The sequence below is a fragment of the Pteronotus mesoamericanus genome, unplaced genomic scaffold, assembly GCF_021234165.1.
Source record: "Pteronotus mesoamericanus isolate MK-2021 breed Mesoamerican mustached bat unplaced genomic scaffold, CSHL_Meso_final contig_182, whole genome shotgun sequence".
In the NCBI taxonomy this organism is placed as follows: domain Eukaryota; kingdom Metazoa; phylum Chordata; class Mammalia; order Chiroptera; family Mormoopidae; genus Pteronotus; species Pteronotus mesoamericanus.
In genome coordinates, this window is record NW_026555078.1 from 28,804,123 (window position 1) to 28,821,342 (window position 17,220).

Sequence of the window (17,220 nt, forward strand, 5' to 3'; positions counted from 1 at the left end):
TTAGTATAATGTTCTCCAGGTCCATCCATACTGTTGCAAAGGGGAAATTTTTCTTCTTTTTCATGGCCAAGTAGAATTCCATTGTGTAAATATCCAGTAGTTGTTTCATCTACTCATCTACTCATGGGCACCTGGGCTGCTTCCATACCTTGGTGATTATATAGTGTTCCAACCAACACAGGGATGCTTCTGTTCCTTCAATTAGTGTTTTGGGTTTCTTCGGATGTATTCCCAGAAGTGGAATTGTTGGGTCAAAACATAGATCCATTTTTAATTTTTTGAGGTATCTCCATACTATTTTCCACAGTGACTGCAGCAATCTGTATTCCCACTAATGCAGCAAAAGGGTTCCCTTTTCTCCACATCCTCACAGCACCTGTTTGTTGATTTATTAATGATAGCCATTCTAACAGGTGTGAGATGGTATCTCATTATGGTTTTAATTTGCATTTCTCTGACGATTAGTGACATTGAGCATCCTTTCATATGTCTATTGGCCATCTGTATATCCTCTTTGGAGAAGTGTCTATTCAGGTCCTGTGGCCATTTTTCAATTGGGTTGTTTGATTTTTTTTTTTTTTTGGTGTTGAGTTTTGTAAGTACTTTATAAATTTTGGATATAAACTCCTTATCAGATGTATTGGCAAATATGTTCTCCCATCCTGTGGGTTGTCTTTTTGTTTTGTTGATGATTTCCTTTGCTGTGTAAATAGTGTTTAGTTTGATGTCATCCCATTTGTTTATTTTTTTTCTTTTGTTTCCCTTGCCTAGGGAAATATATCCAATAAAAAATTTTTAAGAGCAGTGTCTGAGATTTTGCTGCCGATTTTTTTCTACAATATTTATGGTTTCAGGTCTAACATTTAAGTCTTTGATCCATTTTGAATTTATTCTTGTGTATGGTGTAAGGAAGTGGTCTAGTTTCATTTTTCTGCAAATATCTGTCCAATTTTCCCAACACCATTTATTGAATAAACTATCTTTGGCCCATTGTATAGCTTCCTTCCTCTGTCCACTGTTGACTGTTAATTGGGGGATCATTTCTGGGCTCTCTCTTCTGTTCCATTGATGTGTGTGTCCATTTTTATGCCGTTACCATGCTGTTTTGTTTACTATGGTCTTATAGTATAGTTTGATATTAAGTAGCATGATTCTTCCAACTTTTTCTTTTTTCTCAGGATTGCTGTTGCTATGTGGGGCCTTTTGTGTTTCTATATATATTTTTGAAATATTTGTTCTAGTTCTGTGAAATATGACATTGGAATCTTGATAGGAAATGCATTGAATCTATAGATTGCTTTGGGTACTATGGACATTTTAATTTGCTGAAAGATTGCAATGACTAAATCATCCATCTCATTAGGAAAAGCTTTCCTATTAAGTTCTATCTCAGTCACAGAAGTTACTCATCAAATCCCATGCTGAATAAAACTGCTGTTCTTTGCAAATATTTAAGATATGCACACTTTGGTTTTTGCCTTCAATTTTCTTCAGGGAGCACCACAAGGAGTGGAGGCCACCCCCTTCTGGCTTCTGAGGCAAACTAAGTTCAGTCTTCATTCAGATTAAAAATACGAACATAAAATATATATTTATCTTAATCTCATTACAGGGAAAAAAAACAAAACAAAACAAAAAAAAAAACCCACACTCAAGCTAGTCGAAATAAGGAGGAATTAGTGTAAGGGTCTGAAGGAATCCTAGGACTAATGATACAACCCAGGACCCTGTGGGAACTCATCTGCAGGCAGACCATTTCTCTTGGTCTTTCTCAGAATATTCTCTTTACTTCTCCTTGCATGTTGGCTCCATCTTTCCTGGGGAAGTCAGCGTCTTCCACAGGCTTTTTAGGGTCTGCTTTCCCACAACTTCAGTTGCATTTGAGTTTGCATTTAGCTACTTTTTAAAATTTGGCCATAAATCCAATTCTTTTACTAATCAATTATACACGACCTCATGGCTCTGGAGTATAAAATGTCAATCGATTCAGTCTCTATGTTTCGGTTCCCCAAATTTCTAGGAGAATTTGAATGGCTTAGCTTTACTCACAATCCTATTCTTAGCCCAATTACCAAGGGGCTGAGTCATCCACCTTTAGGGATATTAGCAGAAAAAGTTCTCCAAAAAGCAGTGTGGGGAAGAGGAAATGATAGATGGATCTGGAACAAGAAGCTTCAAAAATTACCATGGAACTGTGTTTTTGGAAGAAAGAAATACTTTTGATTAGACTGTGGTTAGAACATTGAAATTAAAAAATGATGAAAACTCATTCTTATTCTTCATAGTTAACACTACTTCACTTTTTGTTGCTAAAACACATCTTCATCTCTGAATCTTCTATTTCTCTCCTATAAATTATTCTGAGAGGATAGTTTTTTGAACCCTGGCCTTGTAGGTCCTAAGTTAGAAGCCAAATAACAAGGATAAATCCTTTGAACATTTATTTGTTGCTTCTGGCAGTTTTATTTATAATGATCACTTGGACTAAATTAAAGTGAAGTTGAAGATAGTGGAACTCAAACTCCAGGGAAAAGACTGAAAAAGATGTGAATGCTTTTGAAGCTTAAGAAAATGAAAGAGATTATAAGTAGTCTTGAACTTTTCTTTCATAATTTACTCATTTAAAAATCTGCTTTCTTCAAAAATAGTACATGATTTTATTGAATAATTAACTTTGGAAAATATGGATAAGCTTACATCTTAAAAATTAAAATGAAGGCTGACTAGAAATGAGTACTAGAAATTTGAACATTACACTTTTAAAAAATGGTGTCATTTTAATTTAATGGTAGAAAACTTATAAGGTTAATACCCTGTTACCAAAAGCTGGGTCAATTCAGCCTCAAATATCCCATCTACATTAGATATGTTTAGAGTACCTGCCAGCCCATAATAGCTTCTAGTGAGGCCATCTCTAAGGGGGGGGGGAGAGAATATGAATGAATAAATATGAACCAGAACCAGGAGACATGGCCCAGTCCAAGATTGACTTGTAACCCCTGATGTTCACAAGATGTGTATCCCATCTCTCTGAAATGCGAGGTAAGAAATGCCAAGAGAAAGAACTCAGTATTATTGGGAGCAGAAGCAACCCATTATGACTCAGAGGGACTTGATTTTCGATGTGCTCTGCAGAAGTCAAAGAGGAAAGAAAATGATAGAAGAAGAAACCCTCCTAAAAACAGAAAGAGAAAAGCAGCAACACGTTAGAAATCAGGCATCTTCCGAGGGATTGACAGCCCACTGGTCCCTAGAGCTGCCCCAGTTCGTTTTGAATCTGTGTGAAGAAATAGAGCAAAACCTTCCTTTTCTTAAAGGATCATGAGTGCCTCGCTGTTTCTTGAAACTGAAAAGGCCTAATTATCCAGGGTTCGTGTAAAAAGGCCAAGTGCTGCCAACTTAGATTAGATGATGAAACTTGATACTTTGATATTCACAATACTGAAATTCATCCTTTGGAAACTGAAATTTGAAGAAATTTGGGGTTTGCAGAGAGGCAAAGCATTTGCAGGATGGCCTTCTTTCCCAGAGCCATGAGCTTGGACCTTCCCCCCCCCGCCCGTGCTGTTGTAAGCAAACTTAGCACCTGGCTAAGGACTCAGCTACCGCAGCCTCAGCACCAACAAAGGCCTGACAGAACTCGTGTTGCTCAGAGGTGAGTGGGCCACTCCAGTCCAGGGTTGAGATGCCTTCCCGGTTCCTGAACAAGCAGGTGGTTCCTTGGCAAAGCCGTGAACTCCTGTCCTCAGTGTGAGGAGCTGAAGTAGAAGGAAGTCTTAGTCACACTCTGAACTGCTGTCACTCTGGTAGCTGGGGCAGAAGTGGTCTGGGGGAGAGCTGGATGTGCCGGTCCCGCTGTAACAATGACGAGGCTGACGAGCCTGGCTTACCCTGAGTGGGGGCGGGGGCGTGTGTGTATGTGTATATGTATGTGTATGTGTTGTCAAGGCAGGATGAGGCTGGCATCCTCTGAGAGTGAAAAGGCTGTTGTGCATCTCAGGGAGGGAGTAATGGCCTAAAGAACTTTGAGTTCTTACTGAAGGATCAACCAGAACAGAGTGTGATTCACCCACATAACATAGGCGTTCATTCCTACTTTAATTGTTGACCAGGGTAGGGGTGGAGAGACAATTCCATCTATGCTGAGCTGTGAGTATCAGGGTGCCCTTGAATTTCTTGTGTGAACTGGCACGTAATGATGGAGATTAAGTCACTCTGCAGCATATGTTGACTTTGCAGCTAAACATACCCAATCACTTCATATGTGCAGTTGCAATGGCTGAATGTAAAATATTATGAAAAAGCAAGAATGAAACAATAGAATAGGCATCTTGGGCCCTGTGCTTTTAGTCCCTTTGGGAGACAGAGGTACATCCAGTTATTTAAGTGGTCCTACATGCTGGAAGTGCTGACAATGACAGACATATAAAAAGACAGTCAGCCAACATTGCCAATAGGCGTAAATTAAAAATTTAAAAAGCAGTTAAGAGGCACTATAATGTGCCTCTTAGATTCTGGAGTCAAATATTCTGGGTCTAAAGCTCAGTTCCACTGATTACTGCCTGTATGACCTTGGTCAAGGCACTTAAATTCTCTGTGCCTCAATTTTTTTCCATCCACATAATGGGGATGATGATCACAGTATCTACCTGATATGGTTACTGTGAGGATTAAATGTGTGAATTTGTGTAAGGCCTGTACAACAGTGCCAGGCACATAATAAACATTCCGTCAGTGTTATTGATTATTATTATCTACTGCACTACACATAGGAGGCATAGCGAGTTAGAGACTTATTGGAGGCCATGTGATGATCAACCACAAAATTCCTGTTTGACACTGGTTCTCTCTTAACATTCTAAAATAAAACTAAACTTTGCATTTCTCATTCCTCTATGAAGGAAGAAAAATGTTACCTCTATTTTATCCTTAATTGTAAATGGAGAAAACTAAAGAACGAAGAGTAAAATTTTACCCTAAGGGTGATGTCATTCTCTAGTTTGCCTTTGTCTTTTTTTTTTTTTATGGTCACTGAGCTGTTCTGACTTTGCTGTCATTCTCCCTGCACTAACATGCAGGAGTAGCATCCCTGGCCGCCCTCCAGGCAGCGCATGCCCTTCAGAAGCCCTAGGACCGCACCGTTAAATCAATCCCAGGGCTCAGCACAGAGTCTGGCACAGAGTGAACACTCACTGTCCGTTCACTTATTCTCAGTGATTGAATGTGAGTTTCTCTCCTGCTATTTTGACCTCATCACCTCCTGTCTCAAAATCTTCAACAAGACCTGTCTTTTTCAAGTTTAAATTATTTATCCTATATTTCAAATCTTTCAGTGATCTCACCTGGGATGAACTTTCTTATCTCCTTATATCTAGTTGATTCCTTTCCTGTTCTTCACTTACTTCAGTTCTTTGGCTGTGCTCTTCTTACTCATTTTTATCCCACTCACAGTATACTAAATATAACTCCTTCTATACTTTAACATTTTGTTTACATTCAAATTTTCTTGCTTTCTCTCCATCAAAATTATAGTTGTAGTAGACAATTTAGAGGTGTTTCACAGACCATATCCCATCTCTTCCAAAACTTGCTCCATAGCAGCTGTGCTTGAACTTTCATGACCCTAACTCTTAACCAAAGCTGATAGGACCAAGGGCGGTACTAGTTTTTTGTTTTGTTTTGCTTTAAGCCTCTAGTTTTGGGGTGCTTTTTTTTGCAGACATAGTTGATTTTATCATTATTCTAAAAAATACTTAATAAAATCTCTAATATAATGAAAAAATATACTTAGAGCTATAGACATTTCAACTGAATACATATATCATTTTATTACAAAAAAATTATGGAATGCAAGAGACTTCTCTATTGACTATGATGTGTAGTACCTAACATATGGTAAGTCTATAATAAATGCCAAAAGATTGTAAATTTTAAAATGCCTAAAGGAGGAGGGAGAGGACAAGAGATTTGATTTTTTAAAGATTTTTTTTACTAGGTTTTAGCATCTGCTGGTCTGGACATAGCAGAAGACATAGTTAATAAAACACTTAACATTGAATAAAATGTTCATAATTTCACAAAAGACATAAATTGGGCTGGTTCAGATAAAATTTTTTTACTTCTCTGGTGTATTTGTGGCTTGTTTTTGGTCAACTGCAAGTTCTTTCTGGCCTATTGACTTTAGCCAATCACAGCATAGGAACTGAACACAAGAGGGGAAAGACTCTAATATAATTCGCAAGTCACCAGCAAAGAGAAAGGTTAGGAGGAATTTACTAGGGAGGTGAACATTTTGTGCATTAACAGTTTTGACTTTTGTGGGCTTTCATGTGTTTAATCCTCCCATTACCGTGATGAAGCTGCAACCTTGTTTTAAGTTCTTTAAGTTCTTTGTCTTATTTCCCCTAGGGAGTAGTTATAACTTCTACCTACCTACCTATCTGGCGTTCATTCCTACTTTAATTGTTGACCAGGGTGGGGGTGGAGAGACAATTCCATCTATGCTGAGCTGTGAGTATCAGGGTGCCCTTGAATTTCTTGTGTGAACTGGCACGTAATGATGGAGATTAAGTCACTCTGCAGCACGTGTTGACTTTGCAGCTAAACATACCCAGTCACTTCATATGTGCAGTTGCAATGGCTGAATGTAAAATATTATGAAAAAGCAAGAATAAAACAAGTACATTCAGCATCATTTAAGTCAAATGGATGCTCATAAGCAAGTTGGAGATGGATGAAACATTAGATCAAAATTTGAGACCTAGTTTTCTGATATCAGCTCACCTTTTAGTACTCCCCTCATAGAACCATGCTATTTTATAGCACCTGACAGTTTTTTAGAAAGCACTTTCATTTGGGTTCGCTTCTTATTTAGATTCCAGGGTCCCTGTTGCTACAACTGGAACATTTCACCACTAGCAGGAAAGCTACAGATTGTGCAGGCTCTGCAGCTGAATCCCAGACCCTTCCTCCCTCTCCCTCATTCTCCGATCAGGATTTTGCCTCCTCAGTGGGAGCCTGTGGGACTCCTGGTCTCCTGCTGCCTTACTTGCAACTATGCCACTTGCTATATCTATCACTGTGCCTTAACATAATAGGTCCTAAATAAATATTTACCAAATTGATGTGTTATTACAGGGCTGCACAAAACAAGTACAGGAAGCTTTCAATATGTTTATCAATTCATTATTATTTAATATTAGCATATCTTCCCTCCCACAATATTATTCCTGTAGCTTTATTCCAAAATGATACTACTATATGTGTTTCACTACTTCATAGTATACAAGTTACCATCACATGCTTTATCTCACTTAAAATTTCTCAAAAGCCTTGTGGTATATGTAGGCAGGAAATCATTATTCCTGTTTCACAGATGGGATAACTGAGGCAGGCATAAAGAGACTGCGATGTAGAACTGAGGCCTCTTTCTCCTGAACTAGCCTTTTCTCCGCTCCTTTCATGCCATTCTCCGGCCTGTTTGACCTCTCCCCAGCAGTCGCTGTCTCAGTGTGAACGGGAGGACGGAGACCCTCTCCAGGACGGTCTCAGTGCTACAGGTTCCCTTCACTGTGTGCAGTAACTCTGCCCTTGGGCTAAGAATGTAAAAATAAATTCTTTTATTCAAAAGTCATTTATCATGTAGCTTCTAAGATGTTTATCTTGATCTAGCAAAGCATTCAATGATCTCATGATATCTATGCAGGTTAAATTGCTAGATGACTTTATTTTTTTTTATTGTTTCAACAACCATGCCCAACTCTCCAGTAACTTCCAATATCAAAGAGAAGAAAATCAAATGTTTACATCATTACCCTGATGCTCTGTATGATGTGGCTCCTACCTACCTCTCCAACTTTACCTTATATCTCTTTCCTGCTCATTCCTTGAGCTCCAGCAACTTGGAGTTCTTTTGGTTCCTAACATATGCCAAGCTTTTTGCTACCTTAGGACATTTGTTCTTGTTATACCTGCTGGGGGGGAATATTGTCAATTCCTCAAATCTTGCACAGGTGAGTCTGTCTTGTCATTTAGTTACCTGCTCAAGGGCCTTCTTGAAGGGGCTTTTCCTGAGCTCCTCATTAAAGGAAAGACTAAGTATAGGGTAGTGTATATAGCTAAGTATAAGGTAGTATGCTGCCATTTCTCTTAAAGATCATTTAAATAAACAAACATATACACACAGGATAGTACTAGAAAAATACACAAGAAATTGATAACACTGGTTTCCACTAGGGAGAACTGCAGGATGAAAGTTGGATAAAGAGGATTTTAACTCTTCTGTGTTAATTGAATTGCTTACAATTTGTATTAATAACTATTAAAATAATTAAAGCCTCTTAAAAAGAACAAGAAAAATAAGAAAAAAAGAACTCATTGAATTGTTCAAACTTAACAAAAAGAAAATGTAACAACAATAAATATTTACTATTTCATTAGATTCAATAATTCAATTATACAGATCATAGTGAAATGGCCCCTATTTAAAAGTAGCTCATCTGAGAAACACTTAAGATTTTATTGGCCACAAACTCAATATGATCCAACCACGTGGCTGTTAAAAAAAGTAAATGCATCCACCCAACAGCAGCAGAATACATACCCTCTTCAAGTGCACAAGTAACATTCTTTGGGATAGATCACATGTTTGGTCACAAAGCAAGTCTTAAGAAATGTAAGGAGATTAAAATCATACCAAGTACCTTTTCTGATCACAATTAAATGAAACTAGATATCAATAGCAAGGAAAATTAGAAACTTGAAAAATGCTGTATGCATAAATTAAACCCACACTCTTAAATAATCAATGGGTCAAAGAAGAAATCAAAAAGGAAATTAGAAACTATCTTGAGACCAATGAAAATATAACATACCAAAACTTATGGGATGTAACAAAAGCAGGACTAAGAGGGAACTTTGCAGTGATAAGTGCCTACATTAAAAAAGAAGTAGGATCTCAACAAAATAACCAAACTCTACACCACACCTCAAGGAACTAGGAAAAGAACAAGAAACTATGCCCAAATTTAGCAGAAAGAAGGAAATAAGATTAGAGCAGAAATAAACAAGATAGAAAGCAGAAAAAGACTAGGGGGAAAAACCAACAAACAGGGCTGGATAAAAGATGTGGCATATATATGCAGTGAAATGTTAGTCATCCATAAAAAGAACAAAATCCTGTCATGTCCTACAATCTGGAAGAACCCTGAGAACAGTTTGCTAAAGAAGACAGAAGGACAAATACTGCATGATTCCACTTATATGAGGTATGGAAAGCAGTCAACCCATGGCAGTAGAGTTGGCAATGGTGGTTGCTAGGGGCTGGGGAAAGGGAGAAATGGGGAGTTACTGTTCAACGGGTATAAAGTTTCAGTCACGCAGGATGGAAAAGCGCTAGAGATCTGCTGTACAATAGTACGCTTAGAGTTAACAGTACTGTGTTGTGCTCTTAAAACTTTGTCGAGGGTTGATCTCATGTGTTTTTTTGCTACAATAAAAAAAAGTGAGTGAACCTCACAGTAACAATCAAAGAAATGCAAATAAAAAATTACCACCTGTCAAATTAGTAAAGATTTAAAGATGCTAATTAGAGTTCCCTGAGGCAGGCTTTCCCATTTACTGCTGGTTACAGTATAAATTGGTAGGCACAACCACTTGAAAAAATGCTTTGGAAATATGCATCAAAGAGTCTTAAAAATGTTGGTACCCTTTCACGTAATAATGTTGCTTGTTTGTTCTTATGCAGTAATAACAAGTGTAAATATGTTTATTCATAAGAGCAAAAAATAGAAGTCTTCCAAACATTCCATAAGCAGGGAATGGCTAATAAATGTTGGTACATATGATAAAATGACAAAAATGTTTAGGAAGTTTTAGTGACAGGAGAAAACTGCTCACAATATAATATTAAGTGAAAAAAGGCAAGATAAAATACTGTAAAGTGTGATTATAGACAGTATTATCACTACTATGTCAAAACACTAAAAATAAAAAAAGAAGAAAATACACAAAAAATGTTATATAGGGTTGCTTCTGGGTAATGAGACTATGGCTATTTAAAATAAGATTTTTACAAATCCTTTTTTTCCCATATTTTCCAAATTTCTGACAAAGGACTCCTATTTCCCAATCAGGAAAAATAGTATAATTTAAAACTGAAATACAATCTAGGTTTCATGAAAAAAAAGGTGATCAGTTTGTTTAAACATATATGTTTAAATATACTGCAAGACTAAATTACTCTGTAGTCTTTGCAAACATAAACATGTAAGGCAGAATCCAGAGTGACCAAAAATTAGACTTTTTATCCTAGAAATACTGAAAGATATTTGGTTGCTTTTATTTAAGGTATATTTAAGACAAACATAAACTTTTTCACAATGTCTTTTAATTCCAATTTAATATTGGTAGACATAACAAGGAGAGAAGTGAAGAGAAAACCTTACATTATTTATTCATGTGGTAAACATACAGCCTCTCGTCCACTCCCTCTGGGGCGCTGTGGGTGGGTCATCCCCTTCAGAAGGGTGGTTTAGGCGAGAGAGAAATGGAATGGCAAGCAGGGAGGGAAGGTGAGGGTCTGTCCTGGCAGCCAGGTCGGCCAAACCCACTCTGGCTTTCAGTGGGCTGGCAGATGGCACAGCCAGATTGTCCCACCAGCCTGGAGCTACTAACTAAAACAATTACATTCAAGAAGAGATAAATTCATGCTACAATCAGATTCCAAATATTAGCTGGGGATAGGAGCATAATATTCTAATTGGCTTAAGTTGTGAGCAGAAAACTCCAGATAAGGGATGGGCAGAGAAAGGTACAAGCTGGCTTCCATAGGGACACAAACAGGGACTCTGAGAAAATTACGTTTACATCCCACTGCTCAGCTTCCCTCCCTACCTTGCAATTTTATCTCACATGAGATGTGTTCTATTTTTTAAATCATTTTTTATTGTTATTGTGTTACAGTTGTCCCAATCTTTCCCCCTTTGCCCTTCTACATCCATTCCCCCCCCCCAACCACAGTCAATTCCCCTCCTGTTGTCCATGTCTGTGGGTGGTTCATACAGGTTCTTTGTCTACTCTCTTCCCCTTCTTTCCACCATTACCCCCTCCCCCACCCCCTCTGGTCACTTTCAGTCTGTTCCATGTTTTCATGCCTGTGACTCTATTTTTTTTGTTAGTTAATGTGTGTTCTATTACCTTCACTTATATATGCTTCCTTGAAATCAGAGAAAGCAAATTTGGGGATTTTGGGCTCAATCTAGAAAATAGACATAATTTTGGTGGGCCATGTTGTGTTAAAAAAAAAAAACAAAAAACACCAAAAAACCCAAAACTTGAATGAGTCGATGACAGTTAAACACTGAGAAGTTTGGCACCAAACTCAGGATTTGGGGCTTTAAAAAAAATTAAATTTAGCAACAGTGAGCTAATACTGTCAAATGGCAATAATCAGCCAGAGATGAGTGACAGATGCCATTTTAGGTGGCATAGGCTCACAGTCCTCACTCAGTCCATTTGTTCATTTGCATTTCCATTCCTGGCCCCCTGCACACATTCCTGAGGTTTTCACATCTCAGAGTGATTTACAAAAACTGGTGTGTCAGCCCTGAGCTGCCTAGGTTAAAAAGCCTTCATTGATACAAAACTCATTCAAAGCAACACTTCCTGTAAAGTTATTCTGATAAAGACAGTCCTCATTAAGCACTACAAACATGCTCAAAAATATGCTGGGGAAGTAGGAAGAGATGCCCCCCTGGAAATCAGGGGTGCCATGGGCAGATAGAACAGAGGGCCCTAAAAGGGACACTTTAAGGGAAACTCCAGCCTAGTGTTTGGAACTTAGTAGGAGGTCAATAAATGTTTGTTTCCATCCTCCAAAGAGCAGATGCAGAGCACAGTGAGGAAGAAATGGAGCCAGAACAGTGTAATGCAATGCACAAAAGCACAGCATGCCAAGAGAGGAGGAGGAGGAAGTAATTGTAGCCTGGAGAGCAGTAGCAGCAACAGACCAAGGGTAGAGAAGTTAGAATGACAGAGCCAGGTACTACCACAGTGGGGACTGCAGAATTGTGACATGATTCTGACAGATGTTTGCTAGCCACACATCTGTATGGTAAGCAGAAGCGTACGCAGATAGAAGAAGACAACATTAATCAAGCAGAAATTCAGACAGAAATTCACCCCAGCATACTAGTCATGGGAAAGAATTTGACCCTTTAATGAAGTATTGTTGATAAAATTATAACAATATATGTATGTATTAATATATACATATATATGGAATAGGTAAAATTTGCAGAATAGCTGTATTCAGTTGAAGGATAGAATTTCTATCCTTAGCTGAAATAAGTTAATTATTTAAAATTATGTTTCAAAATTCTTTAAAATTGTTTTGTTTTGGGCTTATCATTGGTGTAGTTTTAGTTACTTTGGAATAATTTATCTCTAAAGCCTCAATTTTCCTGAAGCACCATGTCACTACAGTAATAACCTGTCAGAGAAGGTTAGACAAAGGCTGTCGATCGTGGCATGGAAGGTTACAGATGCAATTGTTTTCTTCCCAGCCCTTTCTTAGGGTCATAGCCAACCAGCCACTGTTTATACATAGGGCAGCTTTTGCAGTATTTATTTCTTTAAATATTTAATAGTCTTGAGAGACAGTGACTGGCAGTGACTTAACAATAATGTGTTTCTAGCATGTTGTGAAATGCTTAATAAATAATAACAATAAAATTCTGCATGATGGAAACAGCAGTCAGTAAACCTACTATACACTAAAATATTTTGAAGCCATAGCAGTAACTATTTAGAAAACTATAAAAAGCAAACATAGTGCATTGACTAATTATGGCGATAAAGGAACATTTATATTCACTAAAAAGTTGACCCAGGTAATTTCCTCTTAAATTCCTTAAGGAATTGAGAAAAAGTATGGGAAAAGTGGATAGAGCATGGGTTAAAAAACAGCAACTTTTTCTTTAAAAACAAACCAACCAACCATGTGGAAACCTGCTGACAACGAACCGGGTAGCTACATCCTGTACAGTTGCGGGGTGCTCCAAGCACCTTCAAAACTTCCTCTAACCCAGCACCAACTGGCAAAGCCCTCCCAACTTCTAGACGTCTTCAAGCTTTGAAGGGCTTGGTTTTGGAAGAGGCAGCACGCAGGTGCGTGGGTGCGACACCTTCAGATGTATGCCGCGACATCGTGACACTGGGAGAACAAATGCCTTTATATCCGCGAGAGAAAGTCCTTTATTTACATTTAAACTTGGGAAACCAGGCTACCTAGGAACTTGGACAGTTGCGCTCTTGGGATCCGGCGCAGCCCTCAGCGGCTGAAAAACTCGGTAGAGGCCTGAGGACCCAGCGCTCTAAGTAGGAAAGGAAGCGGGGGGCGGGGGGGGGAGGGGTATTGAGCTGTTCCTTTAAGAACTTCCTTTCCCTTTACTCTCTGTTTACATAATATGCGGGCCGATTTCCTGCGGGGCCCGGCGGGGAAAGGCGGGGTGTGGGCGCAGGGTGCCCCCCGCACAGTGGGAGGGAGTGCCGCGCGGCTCTGGAGCTGCGGGCTCTCGGAGGGGAGCGGGGCTGCTCTCGCCTGCCCGCGCTCGGCGGGGCGGCTCCACGGTCCTGCCCCCGCCCCTCCCCCGCGCGCTGCCCCCGCTCCTCCCTCCTTATCCTGTTCCTTTCCTCCCTCCCGCGGGGCGTCAGCAGTGGCAACGCCGGCGGCGCTCGGCGCGGGCAGGTCCCCCGCTGCCCAGTCCCATTTGTTGTCTAGTCTGGCTCGGGGCGGCCGCGGCTCGCGGAGCTCCGGGGAGCCGCGCAGCTACACGGAGCAGCCTCGGGACTGGCCGCCCCGCGCCCCCTTCGCCGCCGTGCCCTTCCCCTGCGCACTCACCCCCTTCTCAAAATAAAATTGTAGCGGCGGCGCGGACTCAGCGGGGATCGCAGGGGAGGCGGTGGCGGTGGCGGCCGAGCGGGGCTGCACGTTTTCCCCCGACCAGGAGGAACACTGCGCCCCCAATAAGGAGCCGGTGAAATACGGGGAGCTGGTGGTATTGGGGTGAGTCCGGGCATCCCCGACCTCGGGGAGCTTGAGGCGGGCGGCGTTCACTCCGGACTGGTAGTCGCCGCGCGCCCGCATCCCGAAGCGGTGCCAGCGGGGTGGCTCGGGCGCCCTTTGGGGACCACCAGGGCGCTGGGAACAGCTGGAGCGGCTCGGAAGGCTGGGACGGCGGGCGCTGAGGCGGGAGCTGGGATGCGCTATCCGCACGGAGGACGGCGGCGGAGGAGGAAGTGGAGGAGCGGGCCCGGCCCCCGGGAGGCGGCGGCGGGGACTGGGGCGACCCCACGCCCCGCGGCGTTCAGTGCTCGGGGACAAAGTCCGTGATAGTACCGTAGGGACAGGGGCTCTACTTCCCCAAGCGCGCCGGTCCCCGGAGGGTCGGTAGGGGCCGGGGCTGAGGCGTCACCGTTGCAGACACCTCGCTGTGTCGCAGGAGACCCCCCGATTGGAGGAGCTGAGAGGCTCCCGAGGCCCGGCGCCGGGGCGCCCTCTCTCCCCGCGCACTGTGGGCCCGGGGCCGCGAACTCCGAGCGAGGAGCAGCCGGCTCGGCCGCGGAGGCGGGCTGAGGGAGCTGCGCGGTGGGCGTCCGCGGGCAGCCCTTAGCATATTGTTACGGTGACCGCGGCGGGCAGCCGCTGCCCGCGGGCAGTGAACTGTCTCTGACCCGGGCGGGCTAGCAGGCCCTCGGCTCTCGGCGCCCGGCGCCGTGAGCGTCCTGGAGGGACAGGGACGCGGCCGCTGCTGGCCGCACCCCCTCGGTCCCTCCACCTCGGGCCACAGCCTCGCCTGCCTCGCTCCCTCTCCGCTTGTGAAAACCACATTTTGAAGCTAGTAATTATCCACGATCGTTAAACAGAAGCAGTTAGAGACTTCATCTACTTCCCGAGTTTCCTTGTGACATTTCTATTGTTCACCCTTAATAAGCCGGGAGGGGTGCTTCGCCGGATGAAAGCTGGAAAGTGGGCAGCGAAAGGGGAGAGGAGTGGGGAGGGGGAAGCGCAGGAAACTCAGGAGAAAGCAGCTTGGGTTTAGTACTGGAGGAGAGAGGATTATTTTTTTCCTTAGTACGTGTCACTCCCGGGGACCCGCGCTTTTGTCCTCCCTGTACTCACAACATCATGGGTGCTGATAAGTGGGCTTAGCACACAGGTGGGGCATCATGAGAATGGGAACACTCACAGCTCCGAAGAAAGTGTTTTGATAACTGAGTACCTTGAAGTGCCTGACGACTTAAAAAATAGTTTTAGAGAAAAGATTTTTTAAGAGAAACTTCCAGACACAGGACAGCTCAAAGTTGTCTAGTCCTCCTCACTTTGTTGCTACAGGGTTAAGTGCAGTGTTACTGGAAATCTCATTGCCTAGTTTGAAGCTATGTGCAAGTAAGCATTTTTTCTCACCTGCATCTAATTGCACTTAAAAGACAGATGTTAAGGTTCACTGGAAGGAGGGACGGATGACAGGAAAAAAGCCAGAGTTTAGCTTCTCTTCTGTAACCTCAGCCCAACTTGATTTTGTGGAGTTTGGTTTTGTTTGTGTGGCTACCTTCAAGGTAGGTTTAACATGGTGAACCTGACAGGAAAGATTAATTTACGCCAGAACTTTATTTCATTATTTCCTTTAGAGGAAATCATCGTTGAGATGTTTTAGAAAAGCAATGTGTGAGTGGCCTGAGAGGTTTTGGGTTCATAGCTGGAAGTGCAGGGCGCTCAACGCCCTGGAAAGGATTTATGCCCTGGATTGTCCTGGTGTCATAGGCTTACTCTAAAGTCGGCTCCGTCGGTGCACGGCCAATGGCATGTTCCCTAATGCTTTTCCAGGAGAGCCCGAGTATGACACTCAGCAACTCCATGTGCACCTGCTATGTGCCAGCACTGTGTAGGCACTGAGGATCAGCAGGGAACAGGGAGCTTTCATTATAGTGTGGGGTGGCAGGCATAAACAGAAAGAAACATGTAAACAAATGAATAGTAAATGAGTTTCAGGTGTTCCATGTATTCAGCAACAGAAGTGGGTTAACCTAGGGAATGTCTGCTCTAGGCAGGTATTTTCTTTAGGAGGTCAGGGCAAGTCTCTGAGGAAGTGAAATGTGAGTTGAGACCAGAACTAAGGAGATGCTAGTTTGGTTTTTGAATACTTGAGAAGAATTGTGATGTTTTCTTTTTTGAGAGTAGGTTTCTGACTCTCTAGCAATATTGAATACATCAAAGAATGCCCGGGGAATAGTGAGAAGGTAGGTAGACTTTAAAAAGACCCTTAATTCACATCCTGCCCTTAGGACTTGAGACTGTGTCCTCCCTCTTAAAACAACAATAACAATCAAGTAAAAAATAATATCAACTCTGCATGCCTGGTCATCAAACAGAGTATTTGTGTTTGATTTTCTTACTGATGAAATTAATCTTGAGATCTAAAAATGCTCAATATTGAGCAAAAAGGAAAAAGGACTCATGGACGTGGACAACAGTGTGGTGATTGCTGGGGAAGGGGGTTATAAGGGGACTAAATGATAGTGGAAAAAAACTAACAAAATAAAAAATTAAAAATGCTCAATACTGATTTAATACTGATATGATACAATATAATACTGATATAATACAATAATATACTACTTTTATAAAATACAAGGCTTTCCTCCTTTTTTGAAACTGTCGTGTGACTGTCCTTTTTGGTTCTTTTTTAAATTTTATAGTAAAATGTCACTGAGAAATCTTGGAGCACAGAAGGGAATTGTATGTGTATGGGTGTGTATGTATGTGTCTATACACATATGTGTATCTGTGAGGAACTATATATATGTCTGTGTCCATATAAAAATGCTTTTGCATCTCTTCATGTGTTACACAACATTAAGTGAATTTCCAGGTATTTAGGATTTTAGTAGGGTCATCACTTTCTTGGCAGGTAAGTGGAATTTAATTATTTCGTGACTCTAACCAGTGAATCTATCATAGCTGCAGCTTATTGTTGTGCCCATGATGTAATTGAAGGTAGGGAAAATGATTGGTCTGTTAGGTCTTTTTCATTGTCTATTTTAAACCTGGCTACACTGTTGAAGTTGGGGAAGTGTGTCAGGATTGGAGAGCCAGTCCAGTGTAGCGGGGAGAACATGAAGGCAGTCAGGAGACCTGGATTTTATTCCTGCTTTCTTGGA